We start from the raw sequence: 20,402 nt of genomic DNA, 5'->3' as shown, positions 1-20,402 counted from the left end.
TAGGTTCAGGCTCTGGCTCATCATAATTGGGTTTATTGTTACTTTCAAAATTACATGTATTCAGAGGCAAAGCAAAACTTTATACAGGATGATGTTTAGTCTGCAGCTGTCTAGTTGGAAGGATGGAGGGCGATCTGACCACCTAATTACTGATTGCTGAATTATTGATGTAGCATGTAGGGATACCCTTTTGTGAATTGTTTAAAAACCCTTTGATCTGTTTTGTTGGTTGGTTTGACTTGAGAGGAGACACTTGTTCTTTATTGTTCTAAATCTTTTGTGGTCTTTAAAGTTTAATCATGGGGATGTCACTTGTATGAAATCTTGTGAAGTCTTATGGTTGACTGGTGACACTTGAAAAGGCTGATCAGATCTGACATAGAAGGTGTTACTCTGTTGAATTCTAGAATGTGTCACAGGCCAAAATTGACTTTTATTTTTCAAATTTGTTCTCAAAGCATTAGCTTGACACACTCGGCTGACATTTAGTCCCAAAATAAAGTTTTCTGTTTAAACATAAATGAAGTTATTTAAAAGTATTAAAAAAGACATTTATTTTCAAAACAAACCCCAATGGTTTCCCAGGGCAATCTTTAATTCCAGGCCAGGGCAGTCTAGACTTGCCAAATCTGTCTAGATCTGAGTTGGACTTCTTTTTAATTCATTCTCAAGGGTCTCAGGAGATGGACTGTTGTTATACTTGAATAACTTTCATTTCACAACTTAATACTGACAAAAGAGAAACCTCAAGTCAGTGAAAATGTTGGATCTAGTAATCTTGTGATCAATGTTAGCTTGTCACACCAGCAACTGGATTTAAGTTACCAGTGGGATCATTGTAAGAAGACCAATTAACAGACTATGTTGCCCACGACCCCAGCATTAGCTTTCTTGAAAATGAAAGGGTGGTGAAGTAGCCTAGTGGTTAAAGTTCCCTAATGGGAACAAAGTGTGATATTTGAGGTCTGTCTCCTTAATACCTGAATATTTAAAAAGCAGTGTAAAACTGAAAGTATTACTTATCTCACATTTTCAATGACATTTCAGCATGAACTGTCTGTGACTTTGACATATCTTGGCTTGACTATTTTCACGACGTTTTCAAAAACAGACAGAAATTACTTCTTGGTCAAGCATGTCACAAAACAGTATTATTTTTACACTTATCCCAGTTTCACTTATTTCACTGATCAGTGAACATCAGAATTGTCTTCAGCAACCCATGCTTGTCATAAGAGGCTACTAAGGGCATCGTATGGTCAGTCATACGGACTTGGTTGACACATGATTGATGCTTGTGCTGGTCCAGACTCAATTATTTACACACTACCACCATATAGCTGGAATATTGAACATTAAACAGTAACCCAACCCAACTACATTTATCTTGTTTACTCCTTTTTAAAGAGTACAAATCATGAAACCAGGTTTCAAAAGAAAACAAACCGTGAATGGAAATTCATTTGTCAGTATTGAGTAAGATCAACATACATTTTGAGAAACTGCACATGCATCCCTCACAAACCAGAGCCAAGAGGGAAATCTTGTAATTTCACCAATATGAAAATCTGTTGAGGAGTGATGTGATGACTGACAAATCACCTGGTCCATTCAGACTGACGATAACTGCACCAGACAATGAAAACAACCTCTAAAATTAAACATGTAAATCCCTGTCACAACTGTAACTTCTTAGATTTCATGTGTTAATAGCTGCGACTTGAGGATTGTTTGCCACATACTGAAAGAAAACTCTTCTCATTTGTTGAACCTCCATGTGTGGAACCATCGCAAAACAAACAAACATTAAATTCCAAACGGTTGGGGGCGGTGGGGTAGCCTAGTGGTTAAAGCGTTCGTTCGTCACACCGGTTCGATTCCCCACATGGGTACAATGTGTGAAGCCCATTTTCTGGTGTCCCCCGCCGTGATATTGCTGGAATATTGCTAAAGGCAGCGTAAAACTAACCTCACTCACTCACTCTAAACGGTTGACTGGTTTCAGGTCAATGTAAAAATAAGAATTCATAAAAAAATGTAAAATTGCTCAAGGGAACAGTTGGGTAGCTTTGTGGTTAAAGCCTTTGCACATCACAACAAAGACCTGAGTTCAATTCCCCACAAGGGTACAATGTATGAAGCCCATTTCTGGTATCTCCCGCCATGATATTGCTGGGATAATGCTGAAAGCGGTGTAAAACCATGCTCACTAAAATTGCTCAATGTTGTCTCTTCCTGTTCTTATGCCATAAGTTTAATAAAACAATGACCCTGTTGCATTCTCAAAATCTTCCCAGCTCAAACTACTCACACTCATCATATAGGAAAATTGGAGGGTTCTTTGATACACCTTGATAGAAATTTGATTATTACAATGATGACATGTTCAGCACATTCCAGTTGACATTTTTTCAAAAAAAAAAAATCTTGAACAATGTAGCATTCCATTTTGTGAACTGTTTCTGAAAAATTCTTTTAACAGAGAAAGGAAACTTACTGTTGTTTTTTGACATCATGTTTTAAATTTCTTGAAAATGCTTGAATGTCTGAATTGGAGCAATCCCATACTGATTGTTTTGATAGAGATGGGATAAAGAGAAGACATTCCCCAGACTCTCCTGTTGCAATGGACCGTGTCTCTCTTCATCAAGAACACTCTACACAAGCCAATTCTCAACAAGAAAAACAGGATTACAAAGATTTACATGGCTTTGAAGGTGACACGTATAGTGTTATAGATTAGGCTGGTGTCAGCTGAGAATGAAACAGGAGAAAAACAGATAATGGTCTGCCGCATCTGCTGGTACCATTAAGGCATTCCATCCATGACCTTTGACCTGGTAATTTGCATTTTTCTTTCATGGTTATCAGTTATTGGCTAATAATTACCAAACTGTTTTACTGTCAAATGTTGACAAAACATGGTGTATTCTGTACAAAAACATGGGTGATGGATTTCATGGATATTCACCAGCTGCTCTCAGGCCTGGGGTGTTTTAGCTCAGGTTTACATCTATGTTTGACCTGAGGGATGATTTTTGTCTTCCTGTAGGGTTTCAGAGGCAGAGAAGTTAGGATTCAGGGAAGAATATATTCCAGTACCCCACGCTTGTCTTCCTAGAGACCATATAATATTATTATTATTATATGGTCTCTGCTGTAGAGATCTGAGGGCAGACATTACGTCCAATATAGTTGTCTTCCTGAACAAATTCATGGCAGAATATATGTCCAGTACCATCTTCCTGTAGAGATCTGAGGGCAGGCACCATTCCAATATGCTTGTCTTCCTGAACAAAGTCAGGGTAGAATAAATGTTCCTGATCAAAATTTGGATGCCTTGTGCACATGACCAAAGAGGAAATCCATATCAGTAAGCTGACAAGGTCAGGGCCCTTCTCTACTGTAGCATAGGAGGAATGAATCCTTCGAGAAAAGTTATGAGATCTTAGGCTTGTTTGTGAAACAGGGCTTAGTTTGTAATCTGTGGATGACTCCAGAACCAGCTACACATCTCTATGTGAGGCAGAATATCCAGTACCCGCTGCTTGACATCCTGTTGTCTCTCTTCCCTGAAATCTGTCTCACAGTCCCTGAACTAGTCTCTCTTATGGTTCCTGAACCAGTCTGTCTCACAGGCCCTGAACCATACAGTATTTTCCCTACTGCCTAACCCACCCAAAATGAAGCAAGTCTACATTTCCTAAACTCACAGGGGCTCCTTTTCAATTTCAATGGGTGTATTTGTTACTATCAAGATTATATACTTTGGGGGGCTGTGCGTTACTAATCCTCAGTATTGTGATTCAGGTCAGAATATACCCAATGCTTGCAGGGGTGGAAATAACCCATTGCCCGACCTCCAAGTCTAGTGTATTTTTCTGTCAGGCAAGCTAATTTGTATATCACGCTGTACTGGTGTCCAGTGGAGATTCCATTGTTAAATGTTGTTTGTTTAAATAATCAACAAGAAAATCAGGTAGTATAGTGGAAAAATTATCAGAGGAAGTAAATTTACAAGTGCCACTGTACCAGGGTACATCAGCAATTCCAGAATTATTTCCATCCCTGACTTGCTCCAGGATACGATTGAGTGAATGCTCTGTGCAACTTGACTAATTGGGTTTCAGTATGTTCTGCAGTATTGATGTGACACGTTGTCTAGCACTGGTTGACTGACTGCCTTATGCTGCTGGAATGTAGAAGAAGAGGCATCCAACAACATGCACTCAGTTTTTACTCATTGCTTCCATTCTTTGTCTTTTTGAGTGGGGAGGGGGTGTTATCAAAGTGAAGTACCTTTAGAACATGGCCTTCTTTGACACTGTGTCTGGAATGTCTATTCCTTCATATAAAGGAAAAGCTGACTCAGTCATTGTATTTCAGTCCGAATAATACTGTGTACAAGGTTATAAAATATTATAATGGCTCTTTCTTCTTATGAAGTTCAATCAAGGCTAATGAGAAAATATTTCCTGATCTAATTTGCTAATACAACAAACAGCAATGTTTACACCATTTGCCAATGACATCAGGGACAAATACCTTCAGGAAAAAGAGCAGCATGTCTGCACTGCACCTAAACACTGTAAACATAACCCAGTCTCTTTTGTCTAACGTCTAAAGAACACTGATGGCTTCCACCGCCCTGTCTATATTGACATTCATTTTCAAAAGCGTCCCAGCTTCATTTTCAAAGAGATCTTATTCAAATCCTCAAAACGAAGACAGATATCATAAGCTACCGGACATCAAATACTTCCAGACTTGTCATGTCTTTGTTCGCTCCAGCTATAACAATAAAGTGTATGTGTCCTTAGGTAAATAGCATCACATTCCTGTGTGGTTAAATCATATATTCTGGCATTTACCAGGAACAAAATCGCCTGTATCTATGATACTACCTGCTGACGCCCAACAATACATGTGTTTCAGCCCACAATAGACAATTGCTGATAAACTGGCTACATATACTCTAATGGGCAGGATCTCCTGTAATTGGCCCAGATCCCATACCCTTTCTCATCTTGCTTATCTTTCTTTCCCCTCCCTTCTTCATCTCATTTCTCTTCAGATATCCATTGTCTCACTAATTCTTTCTATTTTCACCTTTTCTGTCCTGATTTTCTCTACTTCTTCTTATTTTGTCAATTCCTCACTTTTCCTTCTCTTTCTTTCTCAACACCCCTTCACATTTTCACATTCCTGCCTTTAGTTTTTTCTTTCATTTTATTAATTTCTTCCTACATATTTTTCTTTCCCTTTATTACATTTTTTCTTATCCTCCTTTGCTTATACTAGTGATCACTGAATTATCTCATCTGTCACTGCTCATGCTGTTGGTCACTGGATTGTGTGGTCCAGACTCCATTATTTACAGATCACTACCATGTAGCTGGATATTGCTGAGTGCAGCATTAAGACGTCAACCAACTTTCTCTCCTCCCATTCCTGCCCATTACCTTTTCTTCCTCTTCCTTTTTACTTACTTCTTCCCATTCATATTTGTCCTTCCTGCTTTCTCTCCCATTTACATTCCTTTTCTTTTCTTCCTCTCTTCTCTTATGTGTCTTCCCCATTCTTTTCATATTCAGTTCTCCTTTTCCCTCCTCCCTACATTCATTCTACCTTGTCTTTCACCCTACACTTGAATTTCTTTAAGGTAATAATTTATATTTAAAATAACCCAAAATTCTGATAAAATATGAAAAAGAAACAGAATGGAGTCCTTTACTGTCTCTTGTCTAGACTTGCCTCTTTAAAGGATAGAATTATGATGTACCCATGAGGTTACCATTGAGCACTGCTTTGAAGCAAGGCTACATTCTCAGCTACCCTGTGTTTTCCACTCTTACTTTTCTCATGCATCCATTTCTCTTTCTGGTCCTCAATCTCTTGGGTGCAAGCTTCAGAAATAATTCATCAGCTTGTGACAAGATGCAACATCAGTTTTGAAATATTATCTTGTTTGGTAATACAAGCATTTTCAAGTTTCCTTGACAACAAAAATAATGTCAGATCAAAGAGAATGGTTCACTGAAATGCATCACTTCTGAAGTAGATGAATTATGAAGTGCTAATAGTTTGTGAAATAATTCCAGTTATGTCTTGTTTAATAAATTACACTGCACGTGAAACTGAAAATCAATAAATTTACTCAAATGAAAAACATTCTGCTGAAGTTACTCTGAACAGTGAATTCAATTTATGTTTTGGATCACTGGCACATGCTATAAAAAGAATTCAACAATGTATTTTGTCTCAAGCAATTACATTTGAATAATGCTGGCATAATCACAAAGATGTGGACTGAAACTATCTAAAGCATTTCCGAAGTCTGAGACTAGACATGTTAGCTGACGCTTTGTTTTAGCTTTGAAACAAATTTTTCTTAAAAAATTGGACAATCATCTAATCTTCAAGGACTCTGTATTTTTTCTCTTTCATGTGTTTGACCTTGCTTTACTATCAACCTAATCAATATTTTCCTGTTTGTTATTTCAATTAGTATTTTTAAAATTTTTATAAACATTCCTAAATTGTATCAAGATTTTATGGAAGCAGAGATATCATATAGAGTTTCAAAAACAAAACTAATGAATTAGCCAAAATGTGTCTTTTGTCCAGCCAAAAACATAAGATGTATTTTGAGCAACTTCATAACAGGAACTAATGTTTCCTCAAGAAAGATGAAAAATTAGCCATGGGGAGCTGTTTTTGATGATAAATAGAAAATGCCAGGGAAACCAGGGTGTTTATATTTTGCCACAGCGTTGACATTTTATTTTTGCACTTATCAGTGAAATTCAAGTTAATCACCAGTGTTTACAAGCATCCATCAGCTGATAAGCCTTGGCAAGTTTTTCTGGAGGTGCTGTCTGTTTTTGGTGTTTGGATGACTCTTGTGCCCAATGGCTTCTGCCCTAAGAGAAGATGTGACCTGGGTTAAGTTCAGGATTATTTTTGTAGATTTTGCAGATCGTTGATATGAAGATGACAAGACATCATACAGACAAAAGGGCAAACTGACACAAAAAAGATTATTTCCATCTCAAATGTAATCTGGATTGGTTCATGAAAGTGATGTTTGTTTTGATATGTCTGTAAGTGGTGTGTAATTTAAAAACATGTGACATTGCAGTGCTGAGAAGCAACAGAACGGAAATATAAAATGGCTTAAGCAGAAGCAGACATTTTTGAAAAGGTGATTTTTGTTCAAGAAACTATTCTTTTTAGATAAATTGTGATAAATTGTGATAACTGATACACACAGACTCTGACCTGCCCCAGTTAAGTTTACAGTCGAGGCCAGTCACTGAACTTAATGAACTATACTCTTAAAAAAAGTAGGGGAACTTGAACATGCCGAACATCCAGTATAGATAGGAAGTATAAGCGTTAACAAACTTTTCAAAGACAGACATCAAAAGAACGCACCACCATTTCTTGTTACCACTACCCCTAAACACAAGGCATGGGATGAACATGCAGTAGCTCTGTACATTGCTCTTGATTTTGATGTTTTTCAAGAAGGTCAATAACTCACAGAAGACCATTAATTTTGACATCACATACTCGTTAGTGTCTGTTTCTAGCTATTTTTTTTCGTTTGAAAATGAAAATAATACACATGCAAATTTCATGCCTTTTGCCAATCATCTTACAAGAGAGTGAGTGAGTGAGTTTAGTTTTACGCCACACTCAGCAATATTCCAGCTATATGGCGGCGGTCTGTAAATAATCGAGTCTGGACCAGGCAATCCAGTAATCAGCATCGATCTACGCAATTGGGAATCGATGACAAATGTCGACTAAATCAGCGAACCTGACCACCCGATCCCGTTAGTCATCAGGAAGTGCATGTAGTTGACTCCAATATATGACCCAATGTTTTCAAACATAAATTAAAGATGAAGTTCCCCTACTCTTTTCTAAGAGTATATAATCTAGTTCTTTTACCAACATAAAATATGTTAATGTGAAATAGGTGAACTTTGGCATTCTGTTTTGAGTTTGATGAGAGATTTATGTCAAACAAACATTCAGGCATGTATGAACTCATTGGTAAAAAAATTTATTCTGTGAAAATATGAGTTAGGTTATCGTTGCAATACCTTCCATCATAGCACAGTTGAAAGTCTGCAGATGGGTTTCACAAAGTGATGTCTGCACAAAGATGATTGTAACATCCATGCTTTAACTTAGTGTTCATTAAGACTAACACATAGTCTCTGAAATGAACACATTTTACAGAAGAAACTGATCTGACCCCGTTTCTCAAAGCATTCGTAGGGGTACGAGAGTCGTAAATCTATGTTAAAGTGTGGAAGCTACAATCATCTTAACACTATGAGAATCATAAGTCTAGGTTAAAGTGTGGAAGCAACGATCATCTTAACACTATGAGAATCATAAGTCTATGTTAAAGTGTGGACGTTACGATCATCTTAACACTATGAGAATCATAACTCTATGTTAAAGTGTGGACGTTACGATCATCTTAACACTATGAGAATCATAAGTCTATGTTAAAGTGTGGATGTTACGATCATCTTAACACTATGAGAATCATAACTCTATGTTAAAGTGTGGACGTTACGATCATCTTAACACTATGAGAATCATAACTCTATGTTAAAGTGTGGACGTTACGATCATCTTAACACTATGAGAATCATAACTCTATGTTAAAGTGTGGATGTTATGATCATCTTAACACTGCAGAGCAGTAAATTGTTATCTGCGCAATGTATAAATTACTTTCTTCAGTTTCAGAACTGTGGTAATCTGGTCTTGCCATACATTCTAGACTTGCAGGGGCTAATTGGTATATTTGTATCAAGGAATGTATGACAGACTTAGCCTCAAGCCTATAGTACTAAGATAACACATCTTACTTATTTCCTATGTTACAGGCAATAAATATGAGATACACACCTTCATGTTTAGCATTAGAGCAAAGAATGAATGGTAACAGAGGCTATGTATTAAAGGGATTCAGGTCACAGTTTCAAGCTTTAATTTTCCCACTGCATGAGAGTTTCTTTCTTAAGATATGAACAAAAGCATGCATTGGTCAAATATGCTGAAGAATGGAAAGTTATCACGAAAGCAAGCTGATTTGACTAGAGGGCACATTCATGAATTCTTCAGTCAGTCATACCAGGGAACTGCTACAAAATAAAATATTATTTCAGCTTACTGGTAAATAACAAAGTATTTCTAATGAACCTTATTAAATGACTTTTATGCATGTTGTCATAAAAAGTTTTGTCAGCTAATGCACTACGCCTCTCATTCACATTCATTTGGGTCAACAGTAAATCAATGTACCTCTCTACTATGTGGTAGGCTGGACTTGTGGTTAAACTGTTTGCCCATCACACCAAAACTGGGTTCGATTGCCCACCTGGGTGCAGTGTGTGAAGCCTATTTCTGGAGTACCTTGCCCTAATATTGCTGGAATATTGCTAAAAGTGGTGTAAAATCTCACTTACTCTTCTCTGTGTATCTTGAGAAATTGGATGTACAACTACAATCTGTCCAAACAGTTTCCATCAGGAAGTAAACTGGAGACGACTGTCCGAATCCTTAATCATGATAAGTACCTAACTCTAAGCATGTCTTGTGTACTGACCACAGACATTGTCACCGCAGCACACAACTCGTCACCCAGAAAGAAAACACCCATCAGGAAGTTAACACATCGGAAGTGGCTACTTAAACTATTGGGTTTAACTCATTCATAGATTCCAGTGTGTTCACATTACAGGGGAAATAAGGCAGCAGTTTTTTAACTGTTTGGTTTACACCTCAAGTTTAATTATGCTATCATTTGAAAGGTTCTTTTTTGCATGACAGGTGTATTGGGAATTCTTATAAACACAGAGAATCCAGCTGATTTCATTTCAGCTGTGTTATTTATTTACACTCATTGTTTTCACTGCCATAGGTAGACTAATGCTTAGTTTCTAAATATATGTAATTTTGGTAGAACCCTAGTGACACAGGCAGTTAAGGATGAAATCTGGTCTTGCTTCATTAAGTGAGGGATTGATTTCAGCTTCATTAAGTGAGTGATTGATCTCAGCTTTATGCCAGCCAGGACACCAAATATGGGCTTCACACATTGTACCCATGCAGGGATGGAAGTAACACTTTAACCACTAGGCCACCCCACCATCAATGCTTCATTAAGAGGTTATAATAGAAAGGACTGCATGGAAATTACGTGATTCATGGATGGTGAGACAGACTACGGCATGGGCCAATCCTCTTCAGCTGATGTATTTGCTCAGTATACCTGTATCCACCTCATCATCCTGGGTTTGAATCCCAGAATCACCGTGATTCTGATCCTTGGTTTCTGAACATAATGTTAGAATATTTTAAGAAATAGCAATGCATTCTGACCACAACAGTGACCCCCATTTCTGCTGGAAACTTGCTGAAGTGGCATTAAATCTAAACTCGCTGGCTCTGACTACTACAGATACCTCATATAGAGGACAAACCTTCCTTTCAAGAAGTGAAGTCTTGTTTCTGTACAGGACACACATCCTACGCTTAAACAAATTTAAATTATGTTTAGCCTTGGCACTTGGAGAAGTTCAGAGGTCTGTTCGTGAGAAAATGTCTGTATTGCCAAAGGATGACATTATCTTTAATGGGCTCTTAAACAGATCATATTGCATGTTTCCTACTTGTGTCGAAGAGATTTTTTAGTGAGTTTCCAGGACAGGGTGGACATAATTTCTCAGGTCCAATCTCCCCCTTGTAATAAACATTGGAATACAGAGTACACTTGTACTGGGTGGTACAAGAAGCTGCAGCACCAAATGTCAGATACTTCTCAATGGCCATGCTGCATGGTCCCATCCATTATTAGCTGTGTCTAGCCAAGACTAACACTTAGTCTGTGAATAATTTTTATTGTTACAAAAGAACTTATTTAAACTGAAAAGGAGCCGCATACTGTACCAGATATTCCTGAACTTGAACGTGAATCTAGACTTGCTACATTTAGAGTTTTAGCATTTCAGGGTGGGCTATAGGCAGTAATGTGGTTTTACGGCTGTGAGACTAAGTCTAGCCTGTGGATCTTGTCTAGTACTGAATACTCTAGAAGTGTTGTAAATAGCCTTACATCTGCAGATTATATCAGTACATCAAGTCATTGTTCTAAATGGAAACATGTTTGTACTTGTAAATTTTTAACAAGAAGTCGTTAGCTTATAATTTACTTGTCAGAGGATACTGAATGGGATTCATATTTCAGCTCCAGAAGTATTTTTGTGTTCTCTCGTGGAAAAAAATAGAACATGAAATGCTTAATGGAGGCTCAAACTATCTAGCTGAAACTAAACCTGTTTAGTGTTCACCTGAACATGTTAGAAGGACATGTAAGATTGCCTTAAAACGCCCATTACCTGACAGTCACACAGTTGTAGAGGGAGTTTAATAACCCTGTAAAACAAATGGAGCTGAGAGGGACTAGGGGATGTGAACTGAAGACATGTAAATGTCAGTAACAGTGATGGCTATGTCCATCAGGCTACACTAAAGACAGGGTATAACTGTTGTACATTGTGTAACTCACACTTGATATGTCCCAGACACAAATGGATACAGCTGAACATATTATGATGGACATAGGTAGACGGGCTATATTGATGGAAGCATTAACAAGGAAGTGAGTGGGAAAATGTTATACACCTTGAAACTGATGTGGTATTGCATGGGTGTCTGTATGAAAATGAGATGCAAGTATTTATTTGTTTTTGTTAGTTTTACTCATTGTTCAACATCATGACAGTTTATTTATTGTTTTGACTATAAGGCATTAGATGAATGTTGCTATGTACATTCCCAACACTAATGTTGATACTGAATACACCTGTTGGGTACAAATATAAATGTTCATGAATGTGGTACAATTTGCAACTGGCACATGTATGTGACATCTATAGTCACAGCACAAGGTTATGGCAACAATGCATTCCTTTTTTCAGTTATGTAGTTTTGTTCATTGTCTCACTCAGTAATATTCCAGCTATATATATGGCATCGGTCTTGACCAGGCAATCCAGTGATCAGCATCAGGAGTATCTATCAAAACAGTTTGGAATTTTGGATACGATGACGATCTTTTAACCATGTCTAAGCCAGATCTGCAAGAAACAAAATTTACCCATGACATAATGATTAGGTTGTTTCAGTGTGACCTGAAAGATTGCTGATTGCCCTTAGATCTTAAGTTAGAGTTCATGCTATCAACCACTTGAATGTTCGATTAAAAAATTATATACTACAACTTAATATATTTATGATACAGTAAAATATCACACAGAAATGTAAATCTATCATTTTAAAGTATCTGTCATTTCAAATAATTTTGGACAGCTATGAGGAAAATTGAACCTTACCAGAAGCAGAAAGCAATATCAGAACAATTTTGATAATATTAACTTTCCATGTAAGAACAATTGTACAATTTGATGTTTTCTTTGTATGAACTAATCAATGCAGAAATGACAAATACATCAGACTCTGATTTCAGGAATGATAAAGCATGTGGAGGTCTCCAAATGATCAATCTGTGTATATTTATCACTTGGTATGCACTGACATGACATGAGAGTTGTCATTATCGGATGAAGATCACATGTCCTGTGCCTCTGTGGAGCCAAGCTTACATGGATAATGATGTCGTTATTGTGGCAGGATGTCAACAGTTCTGTCTAATGGCATTCTCTTGGTAATTGTTGCAATTATTGATGAAATTATGTACAGAATCGATGTCCACGATCACAACTGGGAACGTTAACAGCCATTTGCAATTTCTGATCGCAATAATTTGAAAATGATACACAGTAATTTTATTCTTCACTTCTGATTGCTGCATGAACTAAGAAAATAATGTTTATCGCTTCTGAACAATTTCCTTTGGTTCAAAGAAGATGATTGACAAAGAGTTGAATTAACATGATCATCGTGATTTCAGCTATTCAGAAGTCTTTACCAAACATTTATTTGTGTGGTACAGAAAATCTTGCACAAACAGATATGATGTTTGGTTGGAAATATGTTTATTTCAATGTGCTTAATAATAAAACTGATTCCAAGCCAGTTTAATAGGACATAAACTGAAAAAAACCCACAAAATCAATCATTATGTTTAGGGCCCAGATCCACAAGGTGATTGGTGCACTATGACATTTGTTAGCCTGTGAAAAGTATAAAGTAAAAGTTAAAGGTATAAAGTTACTATAGGTTATAACTTATAACATTATGGACGCATTGTGTAATGGGACCCTGGGCCTAGATCTTCGAAGCTGTCTTAGCGCTAAGATAGTTGTAAGTACCATGTATTAACGTTAACTTAAGACTATCTTAGCGATAAGAGAGCTTTGAAAATCAAGGCCCTGTCTGGATCTTTTTATCCTTGTAAAAAATGCATGCAGAACCAAAATGTCAGCACACTTGTTCCATTATTAAATCAATAAATTAAGTCTTTGCCTATATGAGCTTTCCATTACAGATGCTTGTGTCTTTGTTAATTGCTCATCTTCTCACAGTCGGCAACATGAGCCTGATGGTCCTTCACACCTGTATGTCATTAATTAACGAGAGGAAGCAGATTACGCAACTTCAAATATTTGGTTAATTAAGAATGAATTAGCCTCTTCCTTGACCATGTTGTCATCAAATGGTGATTAATTTGTCAAGTTTGATCTTGATAATTCATGTACAGACAGAAGATGAGAATTAATATGTACCTGATTACCAATGAACCCCATCTGAGACCATCTGCTTCACCTTCAGTCCCACTGATCCAACCCCTCGCACCGATTCCCACAACCCTTGAAACCTCAACTATAAAAATGAGTTACCAAGCTCATGATTCATGATAGAAAAGTGAGCTTTCATATGCATTTAATAAAGACAGTTTTTGATATGCAAAAAACGTTAAATGAGATATGTGTTAAGGTATGCTGGCCATAGGGTGCCTAGGGCAGCACAGGGCCTTATGAAACCTAGAATCTTTTTACTGATTGATTCAGTGCATCAAATTTTTGGTATAACACTGTTTTAACTTGAATGGTGCCCCCCTTACTTAGAATAGTTAAGTATGGAATATCTGGTCATCCTGATGGGGAGTAGTCTGTATCACAGTCCCTTAACCACATTATTTTTCCTTCTACCAAGCCCTCTGTGCAATGCTAAAGCCTTAAATAAAGCAAGTCTAGATTTCCTCAGGTTCAGAATCTCTGATCTCCTTGGGGCTCCTTTTCAATTTATATGGGTTTAAGGTTACTATCAAAATTATAATATTCAGAGACTAAGCATTAGTCTACTTTCATCCCACTGGGACTACTCTTAGATTAGCACCAGCGCTGTTCTTTGTTATCTCAGGTTTAGTTATCAGAAACCTTTCTTTGTTGTTCAGTTTGTTGTTATGGATGGCAGTCTGCAAAATACAAGGTATTTTTTAATGGCCTGTAAAGAATTTACTCTGGGTCACTGGTGACCTTATTATCATCATCACCTGCCATTATATAAAATTATAATAGGTCACTGAGCAAGACTATCTGACATATACCACAAATACAGAATCAGAAATTGAAGACACAATCTGCACCCTGTGTAGGCCATCAGTTCATATACCAAGGCAATGTGTATTCTATGTAGGTCATCGGTGAATATACCAAGACACAATCTGCACCCTGTGTAGGCCATCAGTTCATATACCAAGGCAATGTGTATTCTATGTAGGTCATCGGTGAATATACCAAGACACAATCTGTATCTTGTGTAGGCCATCAGTGAATATACCAAGACAAAATCTGTATCTTGTGTAGACCATTGATGAAAATAACAAGACACAATCTGTATCCTATGTAGGCCATCAGTGAATATACTAAGACACAATCAGCATCTTGTGTAGGCCATTGGTGAATATGACAAGACTAAATCTGCACCTTATGTAGGTCATCGGTGGATATACCAAGGCAATCTATAGTCTATATATTCCATCGCTGAATATACCAAGAGACAATTTATATCTTGTGTAGATCACTGGTGAATGTACCAAGACGCAATCTGTATCCTATGTAGGCCATTGGTGGATGTACCAAGACTATCAGTATTCTATGTAGGTCATCGGTGAAGATACCAAGACACAATCTGTATCCTATGTAGGCCATTGGTGAATATTTCCCAAGACACAATCTGCACCCTATGTAGGCCATCAGTGAATATACCAAGGCAATCTGTATTCTATGTAGGTCATCAGTGAAGATACCAAGACAGTCCGCATACTATGTAGGCCATTGGTGAATATTTCCCAAGACACAATCTGCACCCTATGTAGGTCATTGGTGAATATACCAAGGCAATCTGTATTCTATGTAGGCCATCGGTGAAGATACCAAGACACAATCTGTATCCTATGTAGGCCATTGGTGAATATTTCCCAAGACACAATCTGCACCCTATGTAGGACATCGGTGAATATACCAAGGCAATCTGTATTCTGTGTAGGTCATCAGTGAAGATACCAAGACACAATCCGTATCCTATGTAGGCCATTGGTGAATATTTCCCAAGACACAATCTGCACCCTATGTAGGACATCGGTGAATGACCCACGGCAATCTGTATTCTGTGTAGGCCATCAGTGGACATACCAAGACACAATCTGTATCCTGTGTAGGCCATTGGTGAATTTACCAAGACTTAATCAGCACCCTATATGTATCATCAGTGAATATACAAGATAAAATAGTGAATATACAAGATAAAATAACATCTGTAAGGGCAATAAATGTAAATGAAAGAGGGGAGGAGGAGAAGGGGGTGGGGGTGAATCTCACCTGACACTGACAAATGGCCAGGACAGGATCAACCAATGACTGATTTGTTTAGTGACTGAACCATGCTAGTTAGGAAAGTCTCCCACAACTGGATCATCTACCTGTCAATTTCATGTGCAGTAACTGTCAGTCATGCATATAATGGTTCCAGCTGACATGTCACTAGTTGACATAAACAAGCTAGCAAACTCGTTAATATTTCACATTATTCACAACAAATACAGTGTTGTGATTCTCAATACCATTTACAGGATCAGCTATAGCCTTGCTCCAGGGCTGTGCTAAACCCATGCATGTACACTACTTCTATCCATTAGTAGGAAAGTGAGCAGTACAAGACTCTTTGTCTATTATGTATATTTCTTATAGAAATTATCATTTAAACAATTAACTATTTCCTTAGAGACATGTGCAAGTCAAGATGAGCTGGTGAATTCTGATGCAATGTTACAATCCCTGTCGAGATAATTTCTACAGTGCATGTATTTACAATTTTGTTGAAGTTGAAAGTTTCAAAACTGTAGGTGTTTCATTACATATAATAAAGAAAATCTTTTTGAAGGCCTAGCTCAGAGTTAAAAAAGTCTAAAAACTATTACTAAATGTTAACATTTCACATTAAACAGCATGAGATATGATTTATTAAAATAACAAGTAAACATGCATTCATTGTATTAGAAACAATATATTGATATTAACATGATTAATGATACTTGATTCAGAGGTTCTAGGTTTATTAACCATGGCTGTATATTTCTGACATTCACTCACCACTTACGTTTGATAACAAATTCTGCCATGGAAACAACAAAGCATTTTAGCATTTTCAAAACTACAGATCAAAGGCGTTTAGCCAAATAATTTAGGTGATTTAGGAGCAATTAAGATGAATATATTTTCTGCTTAATGTCAGATTTTCGAATTATGTGCATTTTAATGACAGACACATAATGATATGGTATCATAAACGAATTACGATGTCAAATTGTCCTTTAGAATTTTGACAGCATCTCAATCAAATAAAGAAGTTCTCATAACTGACTGCATCATAATCTATAGCTCCCTGAATAGTCTTTTGAAACTTAAAAAAATACACATAATCGATTTTGGTGGGTTGTTCCGTCCAACCGGTGTCTCAAACTGAATCCTTTTGTCTGAACACTACATTAATCAACAGCTGTTTTCTCGACAGATCAACGACCGTGAAACACACGAGGGGGTCGTGTTACGAAGTTTCATCAATTCAATGCAACATTCATTAGTGAACTACTGTCGACGCAAATCTTTCGTAGAGGTCATTATTGATTTCTCCCGAGTCATTTGGCCATGTTCATTTGATATGGCTACGTGGTCTATTACAGTGGGATCAGATGGCAAGAAAACATCTGTGTATCGGATTGCGAATTATTATATAATTTAATTATTTCCATTTTCTGAAGAATATTGTTTCCCCCCCGATTCGCAAACCTAAGAACTGCAAGTAAACAATTGGGAGTTTCGCATAGCACATATATCATCAATAGCGCCTAATGCACTGCACATGTTATCTACAACCTCCGTTCTTGTGCTGAAAAGAATAAGTGCAGAAATCCCCAGCGAAAACGGCTCGAATTACCACGTGCACATTCCCGCACTCTTCGCCGTCTCACAACAACAAAGATAACGGTAAATTTTCGTGGTCGACCTTTCGTTCTGGGGAACATGTAGTATGCAGGTACCTAGTTATTTATATTTCTCGGAATATGAAGAGATTCCACTGAGGGCGTGTATGTTGAATGACATGTAACAAAACTCGGAGTCGGAACATACACACTTAGGTCGTGTGACACGTCAAGCCATCATGGCACATGTCGTCTTCATACATTATCAAGGGCACGGTGACAGTGTGGTCTGTCAGAGTATAAAATGACAGTTTTTTATTAAAAAGACGATTTATTAAGCTATGCCTGTTGATGAATTAAGACACGGTGCCAAACTTGATTTTATCATCAGTGACACAAAACAAATACATGGCAATGGGGTTTGTTTACGAGGCAGGGTCAAATCATATTATGATCAGCATACTAAATGAAACAGCTTACCTAGCTAATCTGCAGTCAGAATTCCGTCTGAAGTAAGCTCCACAGGCGAAAAGTGTTGGGCTATACACAGAGAAATCTGCAGCAGTGTCGGAAAAAGCCGATGACCAATTTCACAAGTTCACTGTTCTGAATCGGCTCAACTATGCCTCTTAACTGAGCATACGATGTCGCTTTTTTGCCGGCTTTTGTCCATCTACTAATGGAATCAAACGCATGCCTCTATTTATCTACCTCCTCCTTTCTCCCCCTTTTCTACCGCTAGCCCAGCTATCTTTGCAACAGATAGCGCCGGTGTTCTTGCTAGCAGACTCTCGCCGAACATGAGAACCGATGGTAAAAACAGATTGCAGGCATTACTCGTCCGTATCAGTTGCAGTCTAATTTTGAATTCGCCGACCTTTGGCCTGCTTCCTGACTCATTCTGATTGATCCATATTGGTCACGTGGCTGGTACATCTCGCACCTGCTGCCCGGAATGTTTACATCACGTGACAATATTACTATTTTTGGCCTGAACCCACGTGGGTACCGATCAAGCCATGTGCTCCTTCTGCCCCTGGTTTGCCTTCGCGGGAAATTGTTATGTTCGTTTGAGCTACCGTCACAACTGAACGGCGCTGTCATTCATCTTGGGGACACGTAATAGGCGAGATGTGTGGATGATGGTTTGGGGAAGATATAAAACTGTGGCCGTGTAATGGAGATTAATGTTATTTAAAAGAGATTTTTAGAATGTCATTTGCGGGACGCGTCGAAGGCTAACAATAGTCTTTCGCATGGACTTCATTTATGTTGTAATATCTGTCAAATGAGAAAGAGATGTCTTTTTAATGGTATAGAGACGTATGGGGATGACTTATCTATGACTGAAACCTTTGAGTCTGAGGTGGGCTTTACGTCACATCGGTACTAGCCGTTCAGTTACAACATCAAGTTTTCATTCATACACATTTTAAGTCAAAAGTTAAAATGAGTTGTAATTTATAAACATTTAATCTCATTACATTATTATTTAAAAACAAAACATATCACAACACCAAATTCATCGAAACCTATGAATAATTAATGCAATTACTATTGTAAGGCTCGCTGACTTGGTTGACACATGTCAAAGGTTCCCAATCGTGCAGATCGATGCTCATGTTGTTGGTCACTGGACTGTCTGGTCCAGACTCGATTATTTACAGACCGCCACCATATAGTTGGAATATTGCTGAGTGCGGCGTAAAACTAAACTCACTCACCTACTCCTCGGTGTTAAGTATTTCATAAACCCTTGACAAAGCGGCAAACACAAGTGGACCGCAGTACTCAATTTAGTCCACCCTTACGAAATTTCCAGCAGTCGCGTGATCTCTCGGGCCTTAAAGGGGCACTCTGCTCGTCTGATCTGAGAAAGCGATTCGGATCATTCAACACCAAAAATTGGGTATCTGAAAAATCAAATCAAGCAGGAAATCGTTAACCAAGTTACTGTACAAAGTCTTATTTGTAAAACGTCTAGACAGATCGGCCACATTATGGTGGAGCAGCCCCACTTTAACAATGTTCCGGTCGCTTCATGATCGTGTGTATTAGGCTAAATACAAAAGTGAAATGTTTCTCGGGCATCGGCACCTCACTTTTATTTGTGCGCGTAACATTTTTTTTATTGCCATTAAAGAGAAATAATTTTGACTTCGCCTCGTCCCGATCATCTATTTGCCCACTATAAGAATCAGTGTCTGTAAGAATGAGTGTGACTGAATCTACAACTCATTATCACGTGCTAAACTTCCCAAGCTGTATTTCTGAGAGAGAGAAATAGCGAAAAGTAAGAAAAATGTTTTCCTCTCTCGTCACTTTTTTCTATCAAAAATTAAAAAACTAAGTCCCACCGCCCTCGTCACTTTTGGAAAAATAAATGTGCCCGATAAACATTTAACTACTTTTATGCAGCCTTATAAGTTCTTATATCCATACAGTACATATTGCGGGTGTTATTTGTCGAATCAATTATGCTGATGACTCCGACCATGACAAATGGTCGTGTTTTGTTATGGATGTATTTCATATTCACACTCGTTTGTTGTGTGCTCATAACGTCATGCTGGATATACTGGGCGTATTTTCCAAACGCAGTCCACGACAAGGTACATGTACAAGACAGCCAGACAATGTTTATCGATTGCGGAAGGATCCTGAAAGATTAAACTGTCACGGACACACGTGACTCATAGATGTCTGGTTCTATGCATCAATATCTCACTGTAGTGTGTTGCATTGCGTCAGGTACATCGATAGATAGAGAGTTGGGTGAGACATATCCGCCGTGTACACTGTCCGTCTTGTGAATCCCCAGAAAACAGTAACATCCATATTAAATTCGACCAGAGCAGCCTGGTGTAAGGGGTGGGGTGTTGTTGCAGAAAAAAAAAATGAGAGGGTGATGGTGGTGGTGATGGTG

The 20,402-nt window shown here is 37.9% G+C and overlaps 2 protein-coding genes across 4 annotated transcripts in view; one reads left to right on the top strand and one right to left on the bottom strand.

The window, feature by feature from the left end:
• Nucleotides 1-18,324, bottom strand: part of LOC137267916 (uncharacterized) — a 62,223-nt gene extending 43,899 nt beyond the window's left edge. Inside the window, exon 1 of the mRNA XM_067802361.1 lies at nucleotides 17,957-18,324. The gene's annotated coding sequence lies outside the window, so the exon portion shown is untranslated. The remainder of the gene's footprint in view (nucleotides 1-17,956) is intronic.
• The window catches only part of LOC137267912 (ATP-dependent translocase ABCB1-like), a 168,631-nt gene that overhangs the window by 125,438 nt on the left and 22,791 nt on the right, over nucleotides 1-20,402 (top strand). The gene's annotated exons all lie outside the window — the stretch shown is intronic.

Source organism: Haliotis asinina, chromosome 16 (assembly GCF_037392515.1).
Source record: "Haliotis asinina isolate JCU_RB_2024 chromosome 16, JCU_Hal_asi_v2, whole genome shotgun sequence".
In the NCBI taxonomy this organism is placed as follows: domain Eukaryota; kingdom Metazoa; phylum Mollusca; class Gastropoda; order Lepetellida; family Haliotidae; genus Haliotis; species Haliotis asinina.
The sequence above is the reverse complement of the archived record's forward strand: the minus strand, read 5'-3'. Positions and strand labels throughout refer to the sequence as shown.